Source organism: Protopterus annectens, chromosome 1.part2 (assembly GCF_019279795.1).
Source record: "Protopterus annectens isolate FY-2018-M chromosome 1.part2, PAN1.0, whole genome shotgun sequence".
NCBI lineage: Eukaryota > Metazoa > Chordata > Ceratodontiformes > Protopteridae > Protopterus > Protopterus annectens.
In genome coordinates this window covers 995,202,698-995,225,831 of record NC_056727.1, presented here as the reverse complement: position 1 = coordinate 995,225,831, position 23,134 = coordinate 995,202,698, and the positions used below count along the sequence as shown (strand labels likewise).

Below are 23,134 nucleotides of genomic sequence, written 5' to 3'. Positions count from 1 at the left end.
GACGGACCTGGGTAGGCAGAATCAGATGGTTTTGAGGTTTCCAATGACTCAGTGGCTGCAGCCAAACAGGTCAGTCAGTCTTGTACCCACTAGGGAGCATAAACTGGCACAGATCCCAATGCCATTCCATGCTCCCCCTCTCAAGTGCAGCCTCTACCAGGTGCTGAAGGCAAGTGTCCTGGCTTACCAGGCTGCCTCACACAAGGGGACCCTATGGGTGGAACCACCATCTCCACCCCATTAAGTTGTCTAAGGCAGGATAGAGAAGGGGGATGAGCATCACTTGGGAAACATGTGGCTGAGGTGGCCAAGGCATTAATGGAACTGCAGAATAATGAACGTAAGTAAGAAAGAAAGAAAAAGAAAGAAAGAAAAAAATACAAAAAGAAAGAAGAATGATTGAGAGAGATGGAAACAACAAATAGAATCTTAAATATTAAGTATCAGATCCTTTTATTTTAATTCATTTATTTTAGTTATTCTATTTGCTGACTGGGAAAGTCTGACTGGGCACAGAGTCCCTTTTCCGCAGTCACTTGAGGAGAAAAGCTTCAAATGCTACATATTAGATACAGATTTATACATAGTGCAGAATAGCATTCACATGTGCGTACATAGTCTAGTGAATAGTGTAGAAAAAATCAGCATTCACATGTGTATACATAGCCATGTGAATAAAGACATTTTGTAAAAGTTTATTTATAGTAGAGAAAAGTCATTCAAAAGTATTTTGAAAAGTCTGCATAGTAATGGATTCATTGCAGACAGCACAGAATAAGCGCAAATACAGATTATTGTTTAGAGCAAAGGAAGATGATGACCATAATTCAATATACAGACATAAATTTCAGTGGACTAGTAGCACTGTATGCTTCAGTAAGTGAATTCATAAAGTCATAAAACTATACATAAAATTGCAAAAAAAATAAAACAGCATCCTTGTACACTGTAGTTTGTTTTCTTTCTTTAGTCAGCAGATGGTGTAGTAGGCTAAAGACTGATCGAAGAAGGAGAAGAACGTGAAGTCATTGAAAATGTGAAGGAGAGATGGAGGAGAAAAGAAGATTCTATATATAAAGTGAGTTGGAAAGTGGGGGCATCGTACTCAATTATGGCAAGTGTGTGAGTGTGTAGAGAAGAAGGATTGTGAGAAAGAGATGAGAGGGAAGTAGGTGAAGGATAGGAAGACATGGGGAGTTATGGCAGTAATTCTTTGCAGTTTGAATGGACACTTGCTTGACTCTGGCCTTCATGAAATTCAGTATCTGCTGATGTTGCCCTAATAGCAAATCTTTTACCCGTCATTTGGGAGCAGCCATAACCCCTGTCATGGATTACTAAGGAAGGTGAAAAATTAATGACAGAAAAGTAAGCATTACTTTTTTTTATTCGGGATGTGTCATTAAGCACTGTTACTTATCTTGCAAATAGTTATTCAGTTACTGAATTTTGACAAGTTCTGCTCGAGGATCACTGATACCACTGCTCACTATGTAAAAGGAAGGAATCATTGTTTAAGTTCTGCAATGAAATGCCATAAACAATCTGCAGTAAGTATTGCAACAGTAAATACTGAAGTCTACTGTTTTAGTGTCGGCTATGCTTTTACTTGCAAAATCATCAGTATTGACTTAGCACATTTCCTTTCACCTCAGTGGGTCACTATAATGCAGATATACAAATCCCTGTGCTGACAATTTAATGATGCTATGACTATAATAGCTAACAAGAAGAAATCTGCTACTTCATTACGTAATGCTACTGCTAGGTATGTAGGCATTTCTTTTCACTGTAGCTGATTTCCACAGGGGGTGCAGGGACATATAAAAAGGAGAAAAAGGCACTGAGTTACTCATCTAAATCCTGTGTTATTTGTGGTGTAAAACATTGCAATATTTCCTACTTCTGTTATCTGTAATAATAAAGCTTAATGTATGGCAACACCATGCTTCATCCTTCACTTTACACAGTAATCTGTGTCTTGTTCTATGGAAATTCTATATGTTACTCTGTAAATTTATATGGAAATGTTATTTCAAGGATATGGCTTTAAATCTGGGATGGTATCCATCCTGGAAAGCAATAGTGCTTTATAAGGCTTTTGCTGCAAGGAGGGAATGCTGTTCAGCATGAACTGAATTGACAAAAGCAGTACTGAACTTTTGATAATATTTAGAGGTGCAAACACCCATGATAGGAGGAAGGGCAATGATATATTGATCTATTTACTGGTGATAGGTTTGCTACTATGGCAACATTAGCGCATACTCAGTTTCAAAGCCAGAGTTATCCAAGTGTCCATTTTAAACTGCAAGGAATTATTGTTCTACGTGTTCAGCTCTGTTTGTTGGTCTCATTCCCAGTACTTGTATGGGATTGCAGTGATGTATCATAATATTTCTTTATGCTATCTATAATTTACATGAATGCACAGCTAATCAATATTTTGTACTCCAGTATTTTAATAACTTTATTTATTTATTTATTCACTTTTGTTTACTGTGAAAGTCTGACTGGGTACAATGCCAATTTTCAGTAGAGAAAAAAGCTCCAAGAAACAGCAGAAGTACAATGTAACAAAGTTTAAGTAAACTCTAAATGTGTAAAATGGAAAAAGTACTAAAATTCTTCAGAAATAAATAAACAGGAAGTATCACATGAACATATATGCTAAATGCTAAGAAGTGACATTGGTGAATATTACAGCACATCGGTGAAAAAGGATATTATCAGTATCACTAAGAATATCAAAAGTTGGTAGCTAAAGTAATGTGATATGCATCTAGAATCATGCGGATTTGAAGGCTGATAACAGTAGTGCCTATGTTTTTCATGGCATGAATGCAAAAAAAAAAAACCTCACTTCAGTAACACATAAAAAGCTGGTTAGGAAGAAATTATTTTGTCAGTAAGAAGAAATATACTTTTGCAAATTCTGGCATGGTTTAACTATAGTTAGAGGTTGGTATTAAAAGCAAGGAGGTTCTTTATTTGAATGATGGTGAAATTAATTGTGTTCTATAGTTTAGCTATGCTTACTGAGTATAAGAAGTCCCCATGTGAGCTGATGGATTTTTGGGATCATTTGACCGAAGGTTCCTTTTGAGTTTCTACTGTTTTATTGTATTGCTGACGGCTGGGGTTTTTGAGGGGTGGAATAGAAATTTATACACAACTATAAGCTATGTAAATATGTGGTTTCTGTACCTCCCCTCCCCTCTCCTTATGGTGGGTGTGCTATCTCTGTATATAGCCATTGCTACAGTTCAGCAAACTCCTAGAAATCAACCAATACATTATCAATAGCAGATTGCATTCTGGTACAACATAATGATAACAATAATGCATTTTAAAATAGATTTCTGTATAACAACTTGAAGATTTCTTAAGGAATTAAATGTTATGAACATATTAATAAGCTGCAAGCAATACGATAAATACAACAAAAACAGTGAAATTGAACTGTAATGTAAAACAAGTACAGCAAATGAACATTTCCTGAAAAAGCAATTCAAAAATATAAATGTGTTCTGGCAATAATATCAAGTGTTCTGAATACCTGGGAGCCATTTCAGTGTTACTGTCTTGCCTAACCCATTAGGGATTACTACTGCACTCTACACGTACAGATATACACCCATACATGCAGACACACACGCACACACACACACACACACACACACACACACACACACACACACACACACACACACACAGTTATCTATACATATATGCGTATATATATATATATATATATATATATATATATGTGTGTGTGTGTGTGTGTGTGTGTGTGAAATTCACACATATATAAACACACAACACACACATATATATATATATATATATATATATATGCATATATGTATAGATAACTGTGTGTGTGTGTTATATATGTGTTTGTATGTGTGTGTATATATATATATATATATATATATATATATATATATATATATATGTGTGTGTGTGTGTGTGTGTGTGTGTGTGTGTGTGTGTGTGTGTGGTGTGTTTATTTATAAATATATATATATATATATATATATATATATATATATATATATCTATGTCTATTTTGAAACATCTAAAACCCATAACATCTAATTTCATAACATTGAAACCAGAACATGTAAAACCCAAAACATCTAAAACCCATAACATCGAATTTCATAACATCTAACACTACAAATCACAAGAAAATAACATCCCCTCCACATATAATGACACCAAACTACCAAGCACACTTTTTACTATGTTTCTGCAGGGGGGCAAGCCCCCATGAACCCTGCACACCCCCCATAAATTAAATATACCAACTTCAAGATCACACTACAGTGGAAAAAGTTAACCTCCTAACCCCACTGTATCAAGCCCCCCCTTGCAGATACGTAGTAAAAAGTGTGTTTGGTAGTTTGGTGTCATTATTTGTCATTATATGTGGAGGGGATGTTATTTTCCTGTGATTTATACTATTAGATGTTATGAAATTCAATGTTATGGGTTTCAGATGTTTTGGGTTTAAGATGTTCTGGTCTCAATGTTATGAAATTAAATGTTATGGGTCTTAAATGTTTTGAAGGGGACCCATATATATATATATATATATATATATATATATATATATATATATATATATATATATATATATATATATATATATATCTATATCTATATCTATATCTATATCTATATATCTATATATCTATCTATCTATCTATCTATCTATATATATATATATGTACTTACTTGACTCCACTTCTCCAAAACAGCTTTAAACCAAAAGCACGGACTGCCAAAATCCTTTTCCTGTGATGGGGACTTTGCCCCCCCACACCCCCTCCTTGAGTATACCAACTACAAGATTGCACTACACTGAGGAAAGGTCAAAGTTCACCATGTTGACCAAGTGGTTCCTTTCACAGGGAAAGGATTTTGGTAGTCTTCAGACTTCAATATATATATTTGTGTGTGTATGTTTACTATCACATAAGCAAACGGCAGGTGGTCGAGGTTAAGATTGTTAAAGTGCAATTTTCCATTAGGCAGTTTTGTGAACTCAAATACATTGAGTACACAACATCGAAGGGGAAGTGTAGTTCGAGTGTTTGAACTTTTGAGTGGAGATCGCGGTTCAGTGAGGAACAGGGAATTAACCAATTTCTTCACTGCAGTGTGATCCTGTAGTTGGTATATATAATTTGCAGGGGGTGGGGGTTGCAGGAGGGCTTACCTCCTGCAAAATAGTAAAATTCATGTGCCGTTGACTGTAGAGTGTCACGATATTTGATGGTACATAGCATGGGTGACTGACGTTATCTCCTGCTACATCAAATACATCGAAGTACAGGTGTCAATCAAAGCAGACACTATGGTCTTCTCAACACAAAACCTGTCAGGGTTTCTTATAAGTACAGCTGAAATGGTTTAACCATTGTCTATAGCTTCTTGGCCACTGGAAGCACCTGGTTTTGACACAGCTGAAATGAGCATCTCAGAATGGGAAACAGCTACTTTGGAAACAGCTGTAAGCACCTTTGTGGATTGCAAGGTAGATAGAAAAGGAGCAATTTAAGTTTTAATAAACATTATGTACATGGCACACTTGCACATCAAAAAGTGACCATGAATCTTTCAAAGATGGGAAGACATACTGATTTGCATTATACACTCAAAGATGTTTCACATATTTCTCATTTACATCTAATCACTGCTTCATTTTGCACATGAATTTCATGGACTAGTTTAAGCAGCTGACCTAAGGGCAGCTACTGTCTCTGAAGTGTGTCTTAGGTGAACTTAGGCACATCTCAAGTGTATACCAGTATTGACTAAGCATAATGGATAAGAATATTGCCCTAATTTTAAAATGTAGGTTGGATACCTTCTATTTACTTCCCTTGCATCCACATTATAAAACTGATATTGAAATGATTGTGAATAGGTAGCTAGTTGTATGTTTAATTTGTACTCTCAAGAGGTAATCAATAGAAGTGACTTGTTAAGGTATTGCCTAGGGTCTATATTGAAAGCTCAAATGCCCTATTAACCGAATACATAAATGCCGACACATATCCCGCGAGCCGCAAATACACCGAACAGCCTAAACCATGAAATTCAAAAGTGCAACCCGTCATAGTTGTCCCACGCCACCGCCCGTTACATACTACCTACCCAAACAAACTAAATAAACACATACATACATACACTAACCAAAACCTTACTTCTAACCCTAAACTAAACCCTACTTCTAACCCTACACTATATCTTGCATACACCACCATCTACACACTTACCTTAACCCACACCCTAACCCTAAGGTCCGTAACTATCCCACACTTACCTTAACAAGCTATACCCAACCAAACTAAATAATCTACACACATACACGTAACAAAACCCTACATCTAACCCTACACTACATCTCACATACATTACCATCTATGCACTTACCTTAACCCGCACCCTAACCCTAAGGTCGGTAGCTATCGCACACTTACCTTAACAAGCTATACCCAAACAAACTAAATAATCCACACACATACACGTAACAAAACCCTACATCTAATCCTACACTACATCTCACATACATTACCATCCATGCACTTACCTTAACCCGCACCCTAACTCTAAGATACATAACTATCGCACACTTACCTTACGAAGCTATACCACAGAAGGGCCGACCATGATGATTCAAAGTTTCGGATTTTGCGCTTCAGGAGGATCGATGTTAAGTGGTTCAATTAAGACATGTCAACGTTTACGTATTCGGGTAAGTGTGTCTTCGAGAATGTAATAGGGAACCATTACCTTATTAGTTCTGTGAAACCTATGCACACTTGTAACATGACCAGTCATATTCATCCATATTAAACATTTACTTTAATGGGGACACTTTGGATTTCACCATACACCTGGATAAACTACAGCTGAGAGCACCGACCCATTGCACTGATGCTTGGAAACCTTCACGTGCAGCCACAGACTTGAATGTCCTCCAGCAGCCCTGCCAAAAAATAGGTTGTTACTCTGTAGTGTAGGACATTTAATTAATCCAAGGAACTCCATGAGTTGCAATGACACAGTAAGACAAAAAGCCCAAGATACAGCACAGTTTGAGAAAGAACTAAAAGAATCTAAGAAGAAAACAACAGAAGGGTATAACAGTGAACAAGTGCACACTGTTATTGTTATTGTAAGCCCAAGAATGCCACTCAAAAGGCACACCTTTGTGGGACAAATCCTGATGTGAAGTCAGTGAAAATGATCTGTCACTGAAACAAAGCCATAAAATTACATTTGAAATAGCGTAGTATACTTTCTAAGACATATATTGACCAAAAGTAGATTAGAACTAGTAAATAATAAATAAATAAATATTCAGATTATGTCATTGAGACCTATCAAGTCTTTGCATACAAACAGAGAAGAAGTGGAGGTGGTGATAGGGTTTTGTGTCCTGTGCTCAAAGATCTTTGCAGATAGTGACTACACCATCGAATTATAAGCCAGATGCTTCTAGGGAGGAAAGCTATGGCAAATCTCAATAAAATACTAATGACAAGAAACATCAATCACATTGTCAACAAAGGTCAGTTGGTCAATTATATGTTTTTTTCTGTCAGATTAATAGCATATGGCTGTGAGATTTACAATGTTAGTAAGATGGTGCCCTAGAAAATTGATGCCTATGAATTTGTTGGTGAAAACCTTTGAGAATTTTGTGAACTGTAAGAAGATTAAATCAGCCAATACTTAAGGAAATAAGTCTAGGCTGCTCACTGGAAGGTCTGATAATGAAAGCAAAGTGCCCAGAGCCACGAGCCACAAAATGCAAACACAGAATTCAATGAAGAGGTTTAAAAGCAAAAAAAAAAAAGAAATGAGGACGTGACAGAGGCTAAGATGGTTAAACAACAGTATGAAGGTGGAAAAACACTAGGAAACAGTTATTGCCGACTGACAGGCCTGGTATGCTAAAATTGTTGATGCCATAAAGAGTCAGACTCACCTTAATGACTAAAAAGCTGTAGCAAACAGATTTGGCTTCCAGGAATGCTGAGTCTGTAGCAGAACCTGAGTTTCTAAATTCTGATACATAGCAGGGCACAACAAGGAGCACAGGAAATGTTAGGCAGCAAACACTAAACTAAAGTCCCACGTCTACTATCCATGCCCTTCTAGATGTCCAACAGTTTGATATACTCTGCCTAACCGAAACTTGGCTCAAACCTACAATTAAAGATAATGAAATCACCCCCCCTGGCTATAACATACTCAGGCAAGACCGCTTAAACAAAAAAGGTGGTGGGGTAGCAATTCTGTATAAAACCGGACTGCAAATAAGCAAAGAAAATCATACTCTTCCATCTGACAATAATGTAGAAATAATTATTTCCAAACTTCAGCTCAACCCTCACAAAACAGTTAACATTATCTGCACCTATCTTCCCCCAGGAAAAAATCCCACTATTTTAGAAGACCTATTAAATTGGCTTTCACTAAATCTCCCTCAAGAAACTATTCTTTTAGGAGATTTTAATATTGACTGGAATTTATGTCAATACACCTATCCACCCACTCTTATTAACCTACATGGCTTTACTCAAACCATTAACTCCCCAACAAGAACAAACAAACAAAATAACAAAGAAAGTATACTTGACTGGATACTTATAAACAGTCCCCAGCTAAAGTATACAACAGGGACACTCCCAGATTACCTCAGCGACCATTCTCTAACATATATCATCAGGCATAAAACAAGTTTAACTATCCCCACCCAAGTCATAACATCCCGTAGCAAAAAATTCTTTGATCCCATTCTGTTTCAAAATGAACTTATGCAAGTTAATTGGTCATCTCTTAAATCTCGCTGTTAACTACTTCAATCATACTTTTCTGACAATCCTAGAACATCACGCTCCAATGCGTTCTATAAGAATTAAATCTAAAACAGCCCAATGGCTTTCTAATGCCACCAGGAACCTAATCCTTAGTAGAAACAAAGCCTGGATAAAATAAAATACAACTGATCGCCTTATTTTCAGAGAACAAAGAAATTTAACAAAAAAAGCCATTCTACAAGATAAGAAGAACTTTTATACTCAGCTACAACAAACATCCCTACACCAACCACATAAATTCTGGACCGCCATTAATACACTGCTATCACCAGGAAAAGTTGCCACACCAAATCCTATTGATTCAAACCCGACTGCCCATTACAAACAGCTAATGCCTTTAATACTTTCTTTACCTCTGCCATTCTAAAGCTAGCTAACCAACAAAGCCCTGATACCTCCAAACTGCTAAACCAAGGCCCCACTTCCCCCCCATTCCACCTCAAACCCATACCCACCACATATATATCATCCTTACTTCAAAAATTAAAACCTACAACTCCCTCAGCCGACAAATTACCAGCAGAATTCGTTAAAATTGGTGCAAAAAAGCTAGCTACCCCATCTCCATATTGATTAACAGGACCATAAAATAAAGCACAATTCCATCATTATGGAAAATCTCTTATATCATCCCACTGTTCAAAGGTGGTGACTCTACTGAGTATTCCAACTTAATAGCATTATTATCACCACTTGCAAAATAATGGAGAAATGCATCCACAAACAGGTACTAAATCACCTGCTAAATAATAACCTCCTAGCTAAGTGCCAACATGGTTTCCTTTCCATAGTACTACTACAGCCTTACTATCCTTTATCGACTCAATAAATAATAGCCGCAATAATAACATACCCTCTTCAGCCTTCTGACCTATCCAAAGCCTTTGATATGGTCAACCACAAACTCTCCTCCATCTCGCCTGAAGTCTCTCTTTTGACAATACAGCCTTAAATTAGTTCACATCCTATCTGAATAACCGTAAACAGGTGGTACTCTGGCATAACCATCTCTCTGATCTCCTTCCCACCTCTATAGGAGTTCCTCAGGGCTCTATCTTAGGCCCTCTACTATTTTCCATCTTTATAAATGACCTTTACCTAGCTACTCCTCTATCAACTTGCATTCAATATGCTGATGATACAACCATTATCTGCTCAGCCCCAACACAGTCAGAACTTTATTCCCTTACACAAAATACCTTCACTACCATAGAGCAATGGTTCTCCAACCATTGTCTCCTAAAGAAAACCAAACTCCTGATTTTTACACCCACCATCTTATCTCCCTCCATTAATTTCTCACTCACAGCCAACAATGGCATCCTTATCTCCCCAGACAATAACACCAAACTACTAGGCATTACAATTGACAACCAACTCAAATTTGACACACACATTGACACTACAATAAAATCAACTAACAGAAAACTAGGCTCTCTGTATAGAATTAAATCTTTCCTTACTCCTGAAGCCAGAACCACTATAGCTAGAACCCACTTAATCTCTTCCCTTTTATATGCCTCCCCAATCTATACAAATCTTTCTAAATATAATCTTACCAAACTAACTACGTCTTATAACAATATTGCCTGATTTGCTACAGCATCTCCATATAGGACTCACCATTGTTCTAATCTTAAAGGGTGGCTAGAATTACCCAACCTTATACATTTTAACCAACTTACAATCGCCCATAAGCTCTACCACCCAGACAATACCCCAATGCTCTCCACCCTCATAAAACCCTGTAGCAATCTGAAGAACCTGCTCCTCTAACAAAATACTGATTCATACTTTTCTAAGAACTCAGCAGGTGACTCCACATTTTCAAACTCAGTTGGTAAACTATGGAATCAACTACCTCAAGACCTCACCACTCAAACATCAATCCCACTATTTAAAACTAAACTTAAACTCTTCTTTTCCAACCATTGGCTTTGCTCTTGCAATAACCCAGACTAACCTTTCATATCTCCTTATGAGATTTTTTCCACCCTTATCTAACTCTCTACATAACTCTCTACAAAGCTGTTTCTATTACCTCACTTCTAATAAAGGAACTAAATCTCTACTTTTCATCTTCTTATAAAGATGTATTAGACTAACTAGTACACTTTTCTAAGTAATACAGAGACTACGTACGGTACCTCATATTGTACTCAAATGATTTTAATTCTAACAGAAGGTTTAAAGCATATGTTATTAGATATTATTTGTATATACTGATATATTCTGATAAAGTTTTTGTTTTAGTCTTACTATAGTAGTACTGTAGAGGAGCTTTTCTCCCCGGGCCTCCACTGAAAATGGACATGTATCCAGTTGGACTAGCCCGGTTAACAAATGTAAAATAAATAAATAAAATAAAATTAAAAATACTATGGTGACTTCAGCAACATGCTTTTGTGAAGATTTATTTATGTATTTATATTTGTTGATCAGGATAAAGCACTGGTCTATATAGATCTTTATCAGACTCAGCCCAAATCACTAGCTGAGAGTTACACATTAGGCAAATAGAAACTGTGGACATCAAGCTCTGCTCTACAGGAAACAGCTCACTGATACATCATAGTCATAATCCACTATGCTAATTACCAGACAGAAGATGCTGTAGGAGAACCAGAAACAGAAAATGTGTGGATTCCAATACAAAAGACAAACATATTGCCATAAGATAGTAATGTAATTGTATTTACTACATAGCTTGTTAAATTTGTATAGAAGTAATATTATTATGTGCAAGGTAAAACTGGAAGTTGTGGTGCTTTGTCAGTTAGTCAAGTACTGAGGTGTGTTCTGTCATAAAGATAAAAAGTGACATCCTTGAAGTTTTTTATATTTAAAAATAAGATCCAATCTTGTAGCCAACTAATGCAGATGTAGGGTGTCAATCTGTGCCACCAACATCTCTAGCCTGAGAACAAGGCCAAGCCTTTGGAAGGGTCAACTAGGTTGGATATGATGATTTTGAAATGGGGCTGCTCTCCTGTTAAGAGATAAAGGTTCAGAATTCTGCAGTGCTTGTAGGATGTTTGATGGAGTCCAGACACATAACTGGTACATCTTGAGAAAGGGAAGTGACAGATATGCTTTGCAGGGTGTGTAGAACTGCCTGCATAACTAATGTCACTACATGTCACTCCCATATAGGGGGCTGTAAGATAATCCCCCGGATTCTCAAAAGCTTGCATGGCATGCATGATTAGTGTAAGAGGAAATTTTGCCAATATGGCGGCCGAGCGATCCACGTATGTGCTCGTTTGACGTGCACTAGCACTCTAGCACTAGTGCTGCACGTTCCCAGCCCCCATATATAAATTACCCCATTTGCAGGTGAAAACCATGCAAATGAGGTAAATCTGCCAGCCATGAAGCAGGAATCAGGGCGTGCAGGACTGGGGTAATATGCAGAAATGTACTCGGTTAGTAACCAAGTACGGTACTGCAAAATCCAAAACGGAGCTATGACAGCTCCAAATAAAGGCTGCATATCATTGAGGAAGCATGACAATGGCCAAGTATAAGGCCATTGACATTGCAAACAATGCAAAAAATAAAAAAAATCAACCTTTATTTTATTTTAAGCTGGTCTCAGCTGTTTAAGCATAGGGCAGCAGTGCGCAAACGGGATAGGGGGGAAAATAATAAAATAAACCTAAAATAAGCATTCTAACTATAATCAGTACTCTGCCATGCAAGTCAATGGAAGGCAGAAGACAACCTGGCCAGTGAATAGTGGTTGCTAAGGGTGGAGGCTCAGTGTGAGACATGTAACTATGCATTAGCAGGCAATCCTATGCAAATGAGGGGAATGATAGTGAATCACAGTTTTCCCCAGCATGCTAGTCAGGTCCCAACAGTGTAAGAGTAGGAACAGCTTGGTGCAAGCCTAGGACTTAGCTGACATCAAGGGAGGGGGTGTCAGGCATACTGTAAGCAGATTGGAGCCCTGTGACTCGGGTTTGCTCCTAGCTTAGTGCAGCTAAGCAAGGGTAGTGTGTCTGAATCTGCCTAGCACTCTTTACATTGCCTAAGCAGGTGTGGGCGCCGCGCACCGGGTTTTAAATGAAGAAAAAAAGTTAAACCAGGAAGTAGCAGCACTGTGCACATTTGAGCATTGTGTTTGCACAGTGTCCCCCTGGCTTAAACAGGAAGGCAATGGGAAGGGAAAACCACAGTAGGAAGGTAATCAAGGAGAAGTAGTATAGTTGTCAGATGAAATGTATCAGAATCAGCCAATTACACAGGCAGCAGACCAGCCAGCCAGAACACTACTATAAACTATGCAATCACCTTCACTTCTGTTTTTTCCAACACTCTACACCACCGGTGTATACAAGTGGGGAACTTTTAACAAACAAACCTACAAAATGAGAGGGGCTGCAGCAGGCAACATAGAACAACATGTGCAAGAGGCTGAGGGTGGTGAGGATGTGAATGCTGCCAATCAGCCCACAGTGAGGAGATGGAGAAGAGTGTACAGACCCAGAGTAACCTACCAGGGCTACATGAGCTGGAGATAGTGGAGTGCTATAGGGTGGACAGGGACCTCCTACAGCAAACTGTTGAGCTGTACCGGCCACGCCTGACACACCGAACTGACCGAGGGAAACCCATCCCAGTGGATACCAGGGTATGTGTAGACCTAGGAATACTAGCCACAGGTACCACCCAAAGCTGGGGATATCATGGGGATCTCACAGGCATCAGCATCCAGAGTATTTCACCAGTTCCTGGATGCCATGTCAGCACATGCCAGTCAGCACGTATATTTCCTCAACACCCATGAGATGTTGGCCAGCAATATGAGTCTCTTCCACCAAATAGCAGAATATCTTGAGGTAGTGGGCGCTATAGACTGCACGCACATATGCATCAAAGCACCACCCGGTGATCAGGGTAGGGCCTACATCAACCGCAGGGGCCTCCCCTCCATCAACTGCCAGGTCGTGTGCGATGCCCAAGGCATTATAATAAATGCGTGTACTGGCTGCCCTGGAAGCTATCACGATTCCCACATTTGGCATCTGATGCAGCTGTACCAGAGATTTGCCAATGGGGACAGCCCCTATGGTAACCTAGTGGGGGATGCTGGTTACATACTAGAGCTGTGACTGATGACACCCATCAGAAATGCACACACACCTGAATAAAAATGCCATAATGAGGCACATGCACAGACCAGACTTATAATAGAGCATGTGTTTGGGATGCTCAAGTCATGGTTCCAGTGTCTGGACACATCTGGTGGAGCCTTGCAGTACTCACCAGCTACATGTACTCAAATTGTTATGGTATGTTCCATGCTACACAATATGATCTTGTGGAAACTGCTGCAGCAGGAACAGCATGGGGCAGGGCCACACAACCCCCACCAATGCCAAAGCCTGTACAGGCACAGAGTGACTCAGAGGAGGAACAACCTGAGCCTGCCCCAGTAGGCAGATGGAGGCATGCCCATTATGCCCTGGCTGTGGCAAAGAGACAATGCATAGCACATACACTGACACAGTAGGAACCCAGTGAATGACAACTCTCTCTGACTCGCACATACAGTAAAAAAGATGTAAAACATGGCACTACCTGTGCTCAACCATGTATAGGGAGTGTACTATGTGCATCCAACATGGACAGCCCTCCAGCACCATCCTCAGTCCTGGCACACCCACAAGGTAAGTCAATCAACCTACCAATTGCCAAATGGAGTAGAATGTGTCATTACCTGTATCTATGGTATGGATGTGAGCATACAAGGAACTTGGGTGGCTGAATGTTATGGCAGCAGATAGTAGACACCCATAGTGGCACCATGACATCTGTAATACATACTGGAGTCACCATAATAGACAGTGCTACACAGGGTGACAAAACCCACTGCAAGAAATGTGCTGGGTGACATGTGTGTCCATATGACTCACACATGCCAGTCAGGGAGGTTCACGTACCCAGCAACAGTCTCAGCCAGCAGGACAGGTGTAGACAAACCCAAACAGAGCCTGTGCTATGGCCTCTGAATGATGCCTATTGGTAACCTCCCCCCCAGGCCTACACAGACAGACTATAGCAGGTCAGGCAGTGGGATGTTAGTTCTGAAGTGTAGGAAGTCAGACACTAATATGTAGGGCAACCAAAGCTAAGACCTGTAGTACACTGATATGCCTCTAGTCAGTATGATAGGTTACAATACAGAATTAAATGAAGTACCTGACATACCAGCACAGTCATAGTAAATGTGTGCAAGTGCCAGGTGTGTCCCCCATCCTATGTAGATAAGTAGAAACAGTAAGGTGTGCCCCCCCAATCATGTGTAGAAATGTAGAAACAGGTGTGCCCCCCCAATCCTGTGTAGAAATGTAGTAACAATCAGGTGTGCCCCTCCAAATCCTGTGTAGAAATGTAAAAATAGTCAGGTGTGTCCCGCCACAACCATATGTAGTAATGTAGTAACAGTATGGTGTGCCCCCGCCCCACTCCCATGTAGACATGGACAAACAGTCAGGTGTGTCCCCCATCCTGTGTAGAAATGTAGTAACAGTCAGTTGTGCCCCCCGCAATCCTGTGTAGAAATGTAAAAACAGTCAGGTGTGTCCCCCCACAACCCTATGTAGAAATGTAGGAACAGTCAGGTGTGCCCCCCCACTCCCACATAGACATGTAGAAACAGTCAGGTGTGTCCCCCCAATCCTGTGTAGAAATGTAGTAACAGTCAAGTGTGCCCCCCAATCCTGTGTAGAAATGTAGTAACAGTCAGGTGTGCCCCCCACGCCTATGTAGACATGTGGAAACAGACAGGTCTGCCCCTTCACCCAATCCAGTGTAGAAATGTAGTGACACTCAGGTGTGCCCCCCCACCAATCCTGTGTAGAAATGTAGTAACATGTATGAGTAGGTAAATACGAGTGGAGCACAGATGGCCAGAGGTGGCCAAGGTAGCAGGATAGGTTGTAGCATTTGCACAGTATGCAGGTCTGTGTGTTTTAGGGTAGTGTGTGTTACATAATGTGTGAGAGTGGTCAGTATGTATGCATGTTGAGGTAAGACCTGGTGGCCATGCCCACTACTGCTGATAACAGGGACAAGCCCTCACGATTGCAGTGCCAAAGACAATCCCCACCAGTATAGCACATGCTAGCAGTAAGCCATTGTAAATGTATGGTGGTAATATGTGTCACCATCTGAAAGACTGACATGGCATGGCTGTTGGGCTAGATATACAAGCAGTACACAGGGGAAATACCCCAGACAAACAGTATATATTGTGTAACTGTGAAATGGTGACACCTTTGGATTTGTACATATATGTATGCATCACAGTAACAGAACCTGCAGTAGGGGATACTGGCGATGTCTGCCTGAACACCTGCAGATCACAGAGGAGGTAGGACTGATGTATTGGGAATCAGCTGATGTACCTACACATGCCAGCATAACTGTAATGCCCCATGTATATCTGTGTGTGAGATGCAAGTAGTGTTCATAGTACACATGCACTCAGCCACACAAACACCACCCACAGGCACCTCTTTGGCAATATCCCTGCTGTGGGGAATGGGTACAGTACAACCCCACCTGTATATGGCAATAGCAGAAAACTGCAGCATGCAGTGCAGGTGTCCCATGCAGGTGTGTCCCTAGCTGTAGGTAGCACCCTGCCAGCATTCACACCACCTGATCAAGACTAATAGAAGGTATTGGCATGAACAACTACCACATCTACCCTGTCACCCGAGGGGAATATACTGTGTGGTGGTCTGGGACTGTAGGACTGACAGAATGCAACGGCTTGCCACATCTGGGCTGCATCAACACCTAATACCCCACAGGTGCCTGTGAAAGGCCCATGTCCCACACGTACTGCCAATGCATGTTATGTCATGGACACCCAAATAACAACATAACACACTCCATATAAGCCATATGCAAGCCCAAATGGACAAACCACAGTAACATGTCCAACATGTCCCACTGCAGGAACTGTGGACCAACACTAACACACACCTGTGATGTGGTGATACCCTTAGGGAAAATATCAGAGAATGTATGCATAATGTATGGAAGAGGTTAGAATAACAGAGGAGGGTGTGGGAGCATGGGCAGCATGGAATGTGCAGGGTTTGACACCAAGCTGTGTGCACACTATCCCTGGCTGCAAACACATAAATGGGTGGCTACACACCTGCCTGTACACCACAATAGGGTAAATGTTCTGAGCCATGGCCCCTGCCTCTGGCTAACATGTGCAGATTTGTACAGCTGTGAGGCATTGCCAAAGTAAGAAAAGGCCATACTGCCATGTTGATGGGTGGACAAGTATGGGATCCTCTGCCAGCACTGTACCAAGGTGCTGAACTGGATACACAAATCCAGCACCAAGTGTTTGCAGCTCCCCGTCCACAATGCCATAACTTACCATGAATACGTAGGTGTCTGCCCACAATACCAGACACAACTGCAGTCACCCTTGTCCTCCAAGTCATCACTGTGAGCACGAATGTCCACCTGACAGTACATGAGGACAGAAAACATCACTGTTTATAACAGTACACATGTCTGAATATTTCTGATAACAGCAGTACCATGCAGCTGAAGCAGCACAGACACAATCATCTACAGTACACACTATCCCCTGCACAGTTTGTCCCCATATTGCCAAATGATAGATGGATACCCTGCAGAAACAGTATGCTACCTGTAGGTGTACAACACAAAGGTCTGCACTGCAGTACAAACTACCTGGAATCGATCCGCACATTCAATACAGAAGGGCATACTGGGCATGCTCACACACTTAGAGAAATGATGTCAATGTCAGCCAACAATATACCGAAAGGTCATACTGGGCATGCTCACATGCACAAACAAATGAAGGCATGTCTGTAAACGACAGTGGACCAGACATATCTGGCATTTGCAGATGTTAGTGCAGACACTCCTCAGTATGCAGCACTCATGCTTTGTACTCACACTGGATAGGAATACAGGCATATATCCGAGGACAACACACTATTATAAGCCAAAAGTAGACATACACATATGTGTGGAAGAGAGTGACTGTCAAAAGGGGCCATCCATTATGAGGCCTGTTCCACCCAGCACACAGCCAAATGGCTACACCCACATGAGGTTTGGATGTCACTCACTGTAGACCTTAACCACTGGTATCTGTTAGCATGACGGACTATGTGGTGCAAGTGCTAGCTGTGCAACATGAAGGTACAAGGAAGTAGCCATCTAACAGCTGTATACATGTACCTGTGGAATATAACCCTGCATGTGCCTGCATGTGTTGTGTCAGCCTCTAGATGAATGGGTTATGGCCCATGCACACACACTGCCCTCCCCATAGCCATGCTATGACAAGCCTGTTGAGGTTATCCACTTTGAAATACACCCTTGTGAAAAGTGTAGGCCAGTAATCTCTGTGGTGCTTCCTATAACTGCGTACTGCTGTAGTGTGATAAACTAGTTAGGTAGAAGTTCAAATCCCAGACATGGCAACTAGGTATGTATGTGTGTGTGTGTCTCTGTCTGTGTAGAGAGGAATGCTTTTTAGGCTAGTCACACTCACTACAATTCAAATAACCTACTTTATCAAGGCTTCTGATGTCATACACTGTGAAATATACCTTTTGGGAAGTTTGAGCCCACTACTATCTGTGGCACGTCCTATACTTGTATACTGCCGTAGTATAATAAACTAGTTATGTAGGAGTTCTAATCCCAAACAAGGCAACTGTGTTGTGTGTGTCACTGTCTGTGTAGAGAGCAATGGCTTTTAGGCTAGTCACACTCACTACAATTCAAATGCCCAACTTTGTCAAGGCTGCTGATGTCATACACTGTGAAGTGCACCTTTTGGAAAGCTGCAGCCCAGTAATCTCTGTGGTGAGTCCTATACCTGCATACTGGTGCAGTGTGATAAACTAGGTAGATAGGAGTTCTAATCCTCAACATTTTGTGTGTGTGTGTGTGTGTGTGTGTGTGTGTGTGTGTGTGTGTGTGTGTGTGTGTGTGTGTGTGTGTGTTTTAATGTCAATGTAGGGAACAATGCATTTTAGCCTAGCCAGACAAACTACAATTCAAATGCCCTACTTTGGCAATCCTGCTGATGTCATTCATTATGAAATACACCTTTGGGGAAGAAGTACTCCAGTACTCCCCGTGGTGCATTCTATAACAGCTGCATGCTGTAGTGTGATATAGAACCCTGGTAGCGGTTCTATTCCCACATATGTCAGTTGTGGAGGTTTTGTGTGTGTTTCAATGTCTGTGTAGGGAGCAATGCATTTTAGCCTAGCCACACTCACTACAATTCAAATGCCCTACTTCGGCAACCCTGCTGATGTCATTCATTGTGAAATACACCTTTGGTGAAGGAGTACTCCAGTAATCCCTGTGGTGCATCCTATAACAGCTGCATGCTGTAGTGTGATATTGAACTCTGGTAGTGGTTCCATTCCCACACATATAGGTTGTGGATGTTTTGTGTGTGTTTCAATGTCTGCATAGGGAGCAATGCATTTTAGCCTAGCCACACGCACTACAATTCAAATGCCCTACTTTGGCAATACTGCTGATGTCATTCATTGTAAAATACACCTTTGGGGAAGGAGTACTCCAGTAATCTTCATGGCGCGTCCTATAACTGTGTAGTGCTGTAGTGTAATAAACTAGTTAGGTAGGAGTTCTAATCCCAGACATGACAGGTGTGTGTGCATATGTGTGTGTGTGTGTGTGTGTGTGTGTGTGTGTGTGTGTGTGTGTGTGAGTGTGTGTGTGTGTGTGTGTGTGACTTGTATCCTGTGTGGAGGTGGTTATGAGTGCGTAACAACTAGGTTTTGCAAATTTTTTATATGATGGACCTAGTATGTATCACAATGACCACCATACAGGGATAACAGATGAGAAACAGCCGAGAGGCTAGGGTGCAAATCCATACCCATACATGTGACATCAAGATCAGGCAAACAAAGTTAGCAACCATAGTATTACCCAGTGAACACTCTAAATCCATGTCACATACACACGCACACTTGCCTAGGCAACAGCTGCTATGTTGGTAGTACCCTGCATATTGCCCACTGATAATAACTATGGTGTGATTGCAGTGGGCTATATGCACACACATATATATATATATGTATATATATATATATATATATATACATATATATATATATATATATATATATATATATATATATATATATATATATATATATATATATATACACACACACACATATATATATATATATATATATATATATATATGTGTGTGTGTGTGTGTGTGTACATACGATGAGATGTACACATGGCCATGTATATGTTGCACTATACAGATGTGTATATAGCCATAAGTATGAATACACATGTGTGTTTTCATGTAGACATATATAGACCTATTATATGTATATAACCATATTCTTGTCATGTGTAAACCTCACGGTTGTGTATACCCTCGCAAATATATCTCACTGTATGTATCTGCTATGTGTGCATTATGATAAAACAACATATGTGATGCAACAGTCATATTTATAACAGGGGCTACACAATTTAGGAAGTAAAGGCAATTGTTCAGTACTACTCAGTATGTGTATTGATGGCTATATTGATAAAACAACAGCTGTCTTCACAGTGGTCATGGCGTAGTGGATAAGTGTTATTACTTTAATGTACAGGGTCCTGGGTTCAAGTGCTGTTTATTTTGTTTCTGGGCAGAACAAGGGGTTTTGGGATACAGAGTTGTTAAGGCAGTTTTGAGCAGCTTTAAGCATGTTTGCATGGGTTTGCGTGAAGCTAAGCAGTGCTAAGCTATGGGTAAACATACAGGCACTTTCTGGGTAATGATCCATCATGTGAAATGTAACTGTGGACTACCGTCTGTACAGCATATGTTACTGAGGGCTTCTGATATGTAATTATGGCATACATATTGTTGTCAGACATCTATCTGTCAACACACTCATGCTACTGCATAGCTACTTGCCAAGCTGATGGCTATCTGTCCCTCTACAGATGTCAGATGGTAGGTATCCAGCTAGGATACGTACAGGCAACCTAAGCTTGATTGACACTGACTTGTCTGCCCAGCTGTGTAAGAAGTGGCACATATAGGAGATATCACCCTGTACACACCACATGCCACAGGTACCTCAACTACACTACCACAGTCAGCTGAAGATGCTTGGGTACAGGTCACCATCACAGACAATAACCATGTGTTGTAATGCATGTTGCAGACATATCAACTTGATCACCTTGGTGGCCATGTGCAGGAGGCACCTGGAGGATTGGCTGATGCATGTCACTCACACCCTGAGGGTCACGGCAGTAGTGTCTGTCGATGGATGGCCACTGCCACCTGGCAGGTGGCAGGATAACACTCTACACACAACCCCTACACAACCCATCTCTCCTTGGACAATAGCTAGGTACACAGCTACGACCACCTGCAGGAATGCACCCCTGTACTGACACATGTGTACATGTGCATGACTGAGTATAGCAGTGTCTGTGTGTTAGCACACCTGTACTTGGGAATTCCATGAGGGCCTTCACAACCAATGCAACACCCATTGCCATAGTAAGTTGTGGCTGCTGCTGTATGGGACATTACATGTACCCTGTTAAGCCCCCCCCCATACCGGCTACATGAGCCTTGCAGTACCAGCACAACAGTGTTTTACAAATGGGGTGATAGGCATGGGATACCCATTGTATTCTGGCATGTGTGTGTAGGTGTGCATGTCCATATATCTGTAGGGGACAGCATTTCAAGACCACATACTCCTATCGCAATACCCATTGCCACATAGTAGTACAGATAGTGTTGTTGCTGCCCATAGGTGAGGCATGACAATGCATCACCCTGCTACATGTGTGGCATGTGCATGAGATGCATATCCCTGTAGTACCATTGTTGTGGTATACTATGGATTGTATCGCAGTTGCGGCCAATGTGTGATGGTGGGTATGGCAGAATGTCATCATGGGTTTCAGGGAGTACAATCTCCGCTGGGGATGTGGGTACTGTGTACACTGTCATTACCCCAAGGTTCACCCGGTATATGTCCCATGTACCACATTATGGTTACCTCTGTCACCATTGACCATACAGGTAACTGTTACCACAATCCAAGCCAGTTGTGCATTTGATGTGTCGAGCCTACCTGTAACACACTGGACACATGGTCAGGTTAGTTAGCAGTGATAGACCCTGGTATCTCGTATGTGTGTCTGGCTGTTATGTTTCTGTAAATGTGTATATGATGGTATTTCTCACTATGCATTGTCCAAATACACCCATCACAACCCCCATTAACATACTGTACATGTCTGGGGATGTTCTGCATGTAACATGTAACCTGGGATACACCTCACCCTAAATGCTGTGTGGTGTGCACAATGTAAGCCACGCACTTCAGTATCACTACATAGTTAGGTAGGGGTCTACTCCCAGTGTTGCCAAGTAGCAGTGTGCGTGTATATGGATGGGTCTAAATCAGGTTGCAGGTTATACACACCTCAGTGGGCAACCCATTCATGTGGCACAGGCAATAGCCGGTTTAGTAACCTATGACATGTGTTCAGCTGTAACCCAGATATGTCACAGCAATGGTGTCACTACAGTGACATACCCCACTGTGGAATATGACTGCAGACCATCTTCATGCTGACACATGTACACCTACAACACAAATGGATAACATTATAGAGACCACATCCAACCAGTTTTACTAACAGCTGTGAGGCATCATTGCTGGATGGCTACACTACCTGCCATATATGCATTACACTCTACTCCCTACAGCATGTTACACTGCAGTACTGTAGTACACTGTAGTGCAGTCACCATGTCAATCAGAACCATATCAGCCTGTCCCTGCATTGGTGGTATGGTTGACAGGAATGTGGTACAGGTATCATCATATGCACAGGGCACCCTAGTGCTGCCACATGTACATATACAACACACATGGATAACATTAAAGAGACCACATCCAACCAGTGTTACTAACAGCTATAAGGCATCATTTCTGGATGGCTACACTACCTGCCATATATGCATTACACTTTACTCCCTACAACATGTTACACTGTAGTACTGTAGTACACTGTTGTACAGTGACTGTGTGCATCAGAACCATATCAGCCTGTTCCTGCATTGATGGTATGGATGACAGGGATGTGGCACAGGTATCATCATATGCACAGGGTGTGAT

General features: G+C 41.0%; 1 protein-coding gene across 3 annotated transcripts in view; it reads left to right on the top strand.

Moving 5' to 3' along the window:
• The window catches only part of CCHR1.PART2H1orf216 (chromosome chr1.part2 C1orf216 homolog), a 130,249-nt gene that overhangs the window by 65,149 nt on the left and 41,966 nt on the right, over window positions 1-23,134 (top strand). The window contains exon 2 of one of the 3 annotated variants that reach the window (XM_044059960.1): window positions 971-1,078. The exons of the other annotated variants lie outside the window; for them this stretch is intronic. The gene's annotated coding sequence lies outside the window, so the exon portion shown is untranslated. The remainder of the gene's footprint in view (window positions 1-970; window positions 1,079-23,134) is intronic. 3 annotated transcript variants of the gene reach the window in all.